The sequence below is a fragment of the Vigna radiata genome, chromosome 5 (genome assembly GCF_000741045.1).
Source record: "Vigna radiata var. radiata cultivar VC1973A chromosome 5, Vradiata_ver6, whole genome shotgun sequence".
NCBI classification, from domain to species: domain Eukaryota; kingdom Viridiplantae; phylum Streptophyta; class Magnoliopsida; order Fabales; family Fabaceae; genus Vigna; species Vigna radiata.
The window spans coordinates 34,364,071-34,371,524 of NC_028355.1; positions in this window are offsets into that span (position 1 = coordinate 34,364,071).

A 7,454-nucleotide genomic window follows, 5' to 3' on the forward strand; every position below is an offset into this window, starting at 1 on the left:
GAGAAAAGACGGTAACTAAGAAGCAAGAGAAGGAGTAGTAAAATGAAGGTGTCCATAACTCTTTGATATCTTCGTTTGAACCAAACTTTTTCATAAAGAGGCTGATCATCTTCTTGCTTGGACATTGAGCAAATCGCAAGAAACTAGAACAATCTCTGCACTTTCCACAATTTTCTGCTAATGACAGATGAGGCTACTCTTAAACACGTTGTGTTCATGGAGTTCACCCATGTTAGACTTCTCAACCCTCGAAATTTTAAATTTTCTTTTTTAATAACTTTTGACAATGCATACGACTTTTTACAATATATACGTTGTAGTTTATGATTGTTTCGTTTCAAATATATTTTTAAAAATAAATGGTTAAAAGCTCTTTTTGGTCCCAAAGTTTTGGTTGAGAAAATTCGAAATGGTCCCTATGTTTTTTTTTGTATTCAATTTGGTCCAAAAGAACGTATTTAGTGTTCAATTAAGTCCTTTTCAGTAACACCGTTTAAACTGTTAACGGTAAACTGTCCAGATGGATAACTGCACTGTGAGGTGTGATTTATTTGCTGAATTGGAGTCCTTTGTGGCATTGTCTATTGGAATTAGGATTTTTTAAAATGTATTTCTAATTAGGGTTATTATTTTGGGAACAAATTTTCCAACGCATTACTTGATAAAATTTGCCTAATCAAGTTCTTTCGGTTAATTAAATATGCATCATTAACTTTTCTTTCTCTCTTGTGTTCCTCTCCAATGCAATAACCTTTTTTCAGTGCTATCTTCCTCTCACTATCCTTCATGTGATCCTTTATATAAAATATGTGAATTAATGATGCTCATAATTTTTCCAAATCATAATGAGTTAATGATTGAACAAATTAAAATATTTTGGATCTCATTCCTAATTTTTTTGTATTTGTCTAAATCTCTCTCCTTCTCTAATGTATAAATTATTAAAAATTTAAAATATACATAAGAATAAGATTAATAAAAATAACAAATATGATTTTTTTTTTGAAAAAAATCTTCAAAAATTTAAGTTTGTGTATGGTATAATAATTAAGGGTTAGCTAGATTTTTTATTTCTAAACAATTTTTAAAAATTGTATTTTGTTTTTAAACTATATTTATATGTTGTATCTGTATTCAAGAAAAGTTATGTAAAAGTAATTTTTAACAAAATATATACTTAAGTTATATTACACTACAATGTAAAGTTCTATTATTTTGCCTTATTTTCATAAAGTAAAAAAAAAAAAAAAAACCATAAATCTATTTTAAGGATGAAACACATTCTCAAAAATAGTTCGGTAAAAAAAACATATTTAATCTTATAATCAATGACTAAATAATATAGATATACACCTAATATAATGTAATATTTACTCAATAAAAAAAATCTCTATCTTCAAAACATAAGTTTTGTCATTAAACCAAATTAAACCAATAGAGTTTGTATGAGCCTTGTAAGAATCCTTATATTAGAGTAAAAGTTGCTAACCAATAATCTTAAAAGTGATGTGAAATAGTAAAATCCACACTAATAAGCTTTAATGCATTTTTAGTGGATTTTATTGTGCCACGTCAATTTTAATATATTTTTTTATTACTTTTTGTGTATTGTAGGAGTTTCATTAGACTATTATTTTTCTAATTAATATTTTATTTTTTTGTTGAAAAAAATATATACTTTCGTTAGGAAGGAATTGTTTTTTTTTTCTTCTTATAATTCAACGTTTTTACAACTTTTAAATTTTTTTATCACTTTTATTAAAGTGAAAATTAGTAGAAAAGTTAATAAAAGACATTAAAATTAGGAAGAAGTTTATCAAATCAACAAGTTCGGGAAGAGAGTATCTGTTAGAGGGAAATGAATGAGGGAGGAAAACAATTGAAACCATTTAGTTGATTGGTAAATACTTGTTGTATTGTGACAGTCAAAGTGTTATTCATCTTGATACGAATCCAATTTTTCATTCTAAATACAAATATATTGATGTAAGATATCATTAGATACGTGATGTTTTGGATGTTAAGTTGTTGGGATTAGCTAAAGTTCATACAGATGATAATGGTGTTGATATGATGACCAAGGCATGGCCAAGAGGAAAGATTTGTTGGGTTATTGGGCTCTCTTCCTATGTGGAGAATAAGTCCAAATAATATGGTCCATTATGTCTCACTAGGTTAAATGAAGATGGGTCAGATTATTAGGATACATAAGAGTCATTTGAAGAAAGGCAAAAGCCAAGTGAGAGAAAAAGAAAGAGAGAAAGTCATTCCCACATAACCCTAAACCTGCATTGGTTTTTTTGTCGCTGTGAAGTTGTTCACCGTTGGATCGAGTTGTTTTTTGGACAGTGGGTTCCAGACGTATGGTTCTTTATTCTGACCGTTCGGATTGTCAATCGAAGGTCTAGTTTGGTTGGGAGAGCACCAGCAGCTCTGCTTTGGAGATTTTTCATTTTTTATTCTCATTTGTAAGCATTTGTACTTAGCTAAATTGGCTTATTGAAAATAGTTTTTGGTATTATTATTGGAGACTATTATTTATCCTATTATTGATCATAGTGGATTTTCTCTTTAGTCTGGACTACTCGTGGTTATTAACCTTGCATTGAGGGATTTTTCACGTTAAAAATTGTCGATATCTCTTTGTGCTGTAGATTCTATTTTTGTTTTATTTGTTTGGTGTTCCTCGCAAATTCTCACAAGAAAGGGGATTAAATTTTTGTTGCATTATTACCCTTTGCTAAGCTGTTATTTTTTTTTTTTCCTTTCCCATCAAATATCATATTTTTCTAGAGTACTTTCATTAAGTTAAAATTGATCCTAATTATTGCTTTTTTATAATGATATTAGTATAACCCATTTAAATTAAAGTCTATGATAGTTATGTTTTGGACACTATCAAAACTAATGTTTCGTCTTATTTTCGAGCTGACATTAATACAACAAAACTGTAAACATCAATAATACTTTTTTTCTCTATGTATTATTTATTGTTATTAGATGTCATTTAAGATTATTTTTCTACTAAATTGATCCGAAGGTAGTTTTTTTGTTAACTTTCTGTGTATGTTGCTTAGAATTTTTACGACCAAAAGTTAACATTATTTTTCTACCAATGTTAACCAGAATATTTTTATCAAAAGAATTGTTATTGAAATTATGGATGAAATTTTGTGATGGTAATTTTTTTATAAGATATATTCAATTTTTTTTACTGAACAATATTTGGTTGTAATTAAAATATTTTATTTAAAAAATTAAAAAAAAATTATATTTTTTTATTCAATTAAGTTTTATTTTAAGACTGAATTCGGTCCATTATGTTAAATATTATAACATGTAAAAATTTAATCATCTCTTGGAATCTCTTTTGGTTTTTTTCCTTTCTTTATTTTTCTCTACCTTCTATTTATCATCACCTTTCTTTCTTTACCTTCTCTATCTCCCAACATCTTTTAAATGCAAAGTTAGTCATTGTACATATTAAACTAGAAAAAAACTCAAATAGCTTGAATTCAACAACAAAGTAAAAAGATGATAAGAGATGAAAAAAATAATGGAAAGTGGAGAAAGACGGAGAGAGAATAAAAAAAGCAACACTATAAAAGAAGTTTTAAAGTAAAAGATCATCTAATTTTTTTAATATGACATTACTGTTTAAAAGTTATTCACGAAAGCTCCCTTCTCTAGTGAATTACAAAATTCCAATCACGATAGCAACTTTCACCAATCGAAAGAACTTTCATTTTCCAAATACTATTTTCTTGTGTCATGTTTCAAGATTCCGGAATGGGAAAATATCCCATAACACCACCTTTTCTTCTTTGTATACGTGTTTTTCTTAATTAAATATTATATGAAAATAATAATAACAATAAAATAAGACTTATTATTCAATATAATTTTTTACTTGTTGCCATTTTTTAGGAGTTCTTTTTTTAATATGATCTCTATTAATATTGATATTATTTCTTAATTGAGTTTCATCCTAAATAAAAATAAAGAGTAGTTTCAAAAAAATCTTAAATTATGACACGTGGTTAATTTTTAAACCATTTCAACATTAATTTTAAAAAAATGATATCAACTCTTTTTAAATAAAATAAACTTAAACAAAAAGCATTAAAAAAACTATATCAATTTTTTTAAAATAAAATAAGAACGGAATGATTAAGAAAAAAATCAATTAAAAAATGATATTTAATATACATCCAAAGTATCTATTTAGTTTAATAATAAATATAAAAAATAATATATATTAGAGGTGTAAAAAGCATAGAGTGACCCTTCGGCAATTAGGAATGACATTTGTAAGTTGATGCATTTGTGAGTTCATTATTTATTATTGTAGTCTGAAAAACTTTCAACATCAGAATTTGAGTATTGTTTTGAACTCAAAACTCCAATTACTAATACAACTATCCCACCTAAATTTCACAAAATCCTCAAAGCCAATTACAAATATTTATTACTTTTTTGAAAAAGGTTGCATTTTGTTTGATAAACAATTGTTTCTAGCTAGTAGTTAACTTTTTAACTTAGTGATGGTCATCCATCTAAATTTTGATGTATGTTTTGCATAGTAATAACTGATTATAAATTTTTTTATCATTTTTTCTATTGCAAAAATAAATAATTAAAAAATAATTTCAAAAATATAAATGAAATAAAAAATTATTTAACTTTAAACTAAGAGAGTTACTTTGGTTTGGTATAGAAGATTTGGACAGAGAGTGTATATATATATATATATATATATATATATATATATATATATATATATATATTATTTTTTTTGTTTTATTTTTTTTTTTAAAAAAAAAGATATTCCTAATGGATTGCAGACATGTTTTACCTAAATAATAATTTTTTATGATGACTTTTTAACATAATTTCATAATTGATTATGGACCTGTTTTTTATTTAAATAATTTATTATAATGACTTTTTAACGTAACTGTGTAGTTGATTGAGTTGTAAATATGTTTAGAATAATAATAGAGAAAAAGTATTAACTAATATTTTTTGAGATGTGTAGATTTATTATTTTTAAAAGTTTATCTGGGTATGTTGTATAAATATTTCCAGATATAGCAAGAATTTTTTGAAATTTTTTAAATTATTAAAATTAGAAAAAAAAACTCAAATTCAACATATTATAAGAGAGAAAAAAAAAGGAGAGAAAAATGTATATTTTTGAGATAAACACAAATATCTGTTTATAAAGCTGGAAAATGATCAAAATCACGTTCCACCACAGATAAATCTCCTAACTTGCAAAACCTTGCGGATTTGATGAAATTGTAATGCAATTTTGATTTGCCCATGTAAGAGAAAAAACTTAAAAGTTAAAATTCATCTATTACTTCTTTTCTATAACTAACTTTCTCATCTACATTTTACTATTTAAAAAATAAAATAATATTTTACTATTTAAACCAATCAACTAAATCGTTTCAATTGTTTTCCTCCCTCATTCATTCCCCTCTATGCTATAATAGAGACTCTCTTCCCAAACTTGTTGATTTGATAAACCTCGTTTCGTTATGTATTATCTTTAAGTGTGTAAAAATATTTATACGTTTTGGTAGTTTCGTTTAATCCGTGTATAATCGGACTTATTTAACTAATAAGAAAATAGACAGAGTTATATAATGTTTATTAATATATGTGTATGAACATATCTAATATATATTACTAAACGTGTCTAATCAATATATAAACAAATTTCTTTAATGTTTGTTGTAAAATCTATTTAATTATTGTATGAACAAATTTATATAAGACTAGACATGAATTAAATTTTTAAAGATCTAATAAAAGGTCGAGCCTAAATCCAAATTTGTAGATTAGATCCAAATCTACTTATGCAAAATATTGGATTTTTTAAAAATCTAGATCCAAATATTTGGATCAAGTTGTATATCCAAATCCAGATATTTTGATCAAGCTAGAAATCCAAATTTATTTCTAAATTCATTTATAATGTGTACCCTAGGACCGGACGGTCGTGGACGATAGGAAGTCGTTAGACGGTCCAAAGGTGTAAGATACATAGAGCCAAGCGAAGCCATGACAGACGCGCTCGAACAGATAGGAGCAGGTACTAGACGGCCGATTTTGATAACCAATTCCCCTCAAAGCAAAGTCAAAGGTAAGTATTGATTAAGTGTATTGGGTTGAGGTCAGGTCATAGTTAAGGTTTCATTATTCTCAAGCTCATCCCAAAAACTATAAATAGGGATCAAAGGTAAGAAGTAGATGATCGCATTTATTGCGCATTTAAGATTATTGCTCTGACCCCTGTATGGACTTTTCACTGACTTAAGCATCGAAGTACCTTTGACAGGTACTTTGGGTCAGTTGAAGTTGAGATGAGGACATAGGACGAAGATATGATTACCCGAACAGCTTAGAAGGAAATTATAAAGGTGCTTGTAAAAGTTGCTTAACCTTATACCCAAAACAGAAACCTTTCTTAACTTTATAGAAGAAATAGATTTTGATAAGTGGTAACCCATTTTATTTACTGTCCTCTCTATTTTTAAAATTTTCATAAAAAGAAATTCTTTTTTAAGATCTTTCATTTTAACTCAATCTTCATTCACTATTTGATAAGTTGATCTTTTTAGTTGTTTATTTTTATTTAGATAAAAATAGGTATTTTTTTATAAAAAAAATTTAATCATATTCTTTTAACAAATGTTGAAGCATAGTTAGTTAGGAAAATTCATTTTTCCCATTAGTTTGAGTATTGAATGAAGTTTGATTATTTTTTGTTATATTATTTTTAGAAGTTGGTTATTCAAATATTCTCAAGTTGTTTTTTAGAATTCAAGTATATTTTTAGTTTAGAAAAGTTATTTTTAATGATTTTTTTAAAAATTATATTAAATATTTTTATTTGTATGGATAGTTGCATGATTTCGTATATGATTGGAGAGGACTATGAGGGTACCAAAAGAAAATGTAAGGAGTGAGGATATGAAAATTGGCCTTAGCAAATAGCTTAAAATATAAGGTTGAAAATAGGGTGTTGCTTTCTCCATCTCTCCAAGTGGGTCCTGCACCTCCCCACTATTTTAATTTATTTTAAAAATATTATACACCTCCCCACTATTTACTTTTATTCCAAAAATACCCTACACTTCCCCACTATCCTTAACAATCTTTCTCTTTCTCTTCCTACATTAATGGAGCATTTACATGGCTCATTAATGGAGCATTTACATGGCTCAAATTTGAACTTGTGATATATTTTCTTAAATAGTTTGATTCAATCCTATTTTCGCTGTTGAATATATTTTTTTCTTTTCAAATTACTTAATAAATGGTAAATTTTTTTTTTCTAAATTTCTAGAAAAATGTTTATATATATGTGTGTTTTTTTTACACATAATATCTATAATTTTTAACATTATATTATGTTTTAACTCACCGACATGTTTGACTCA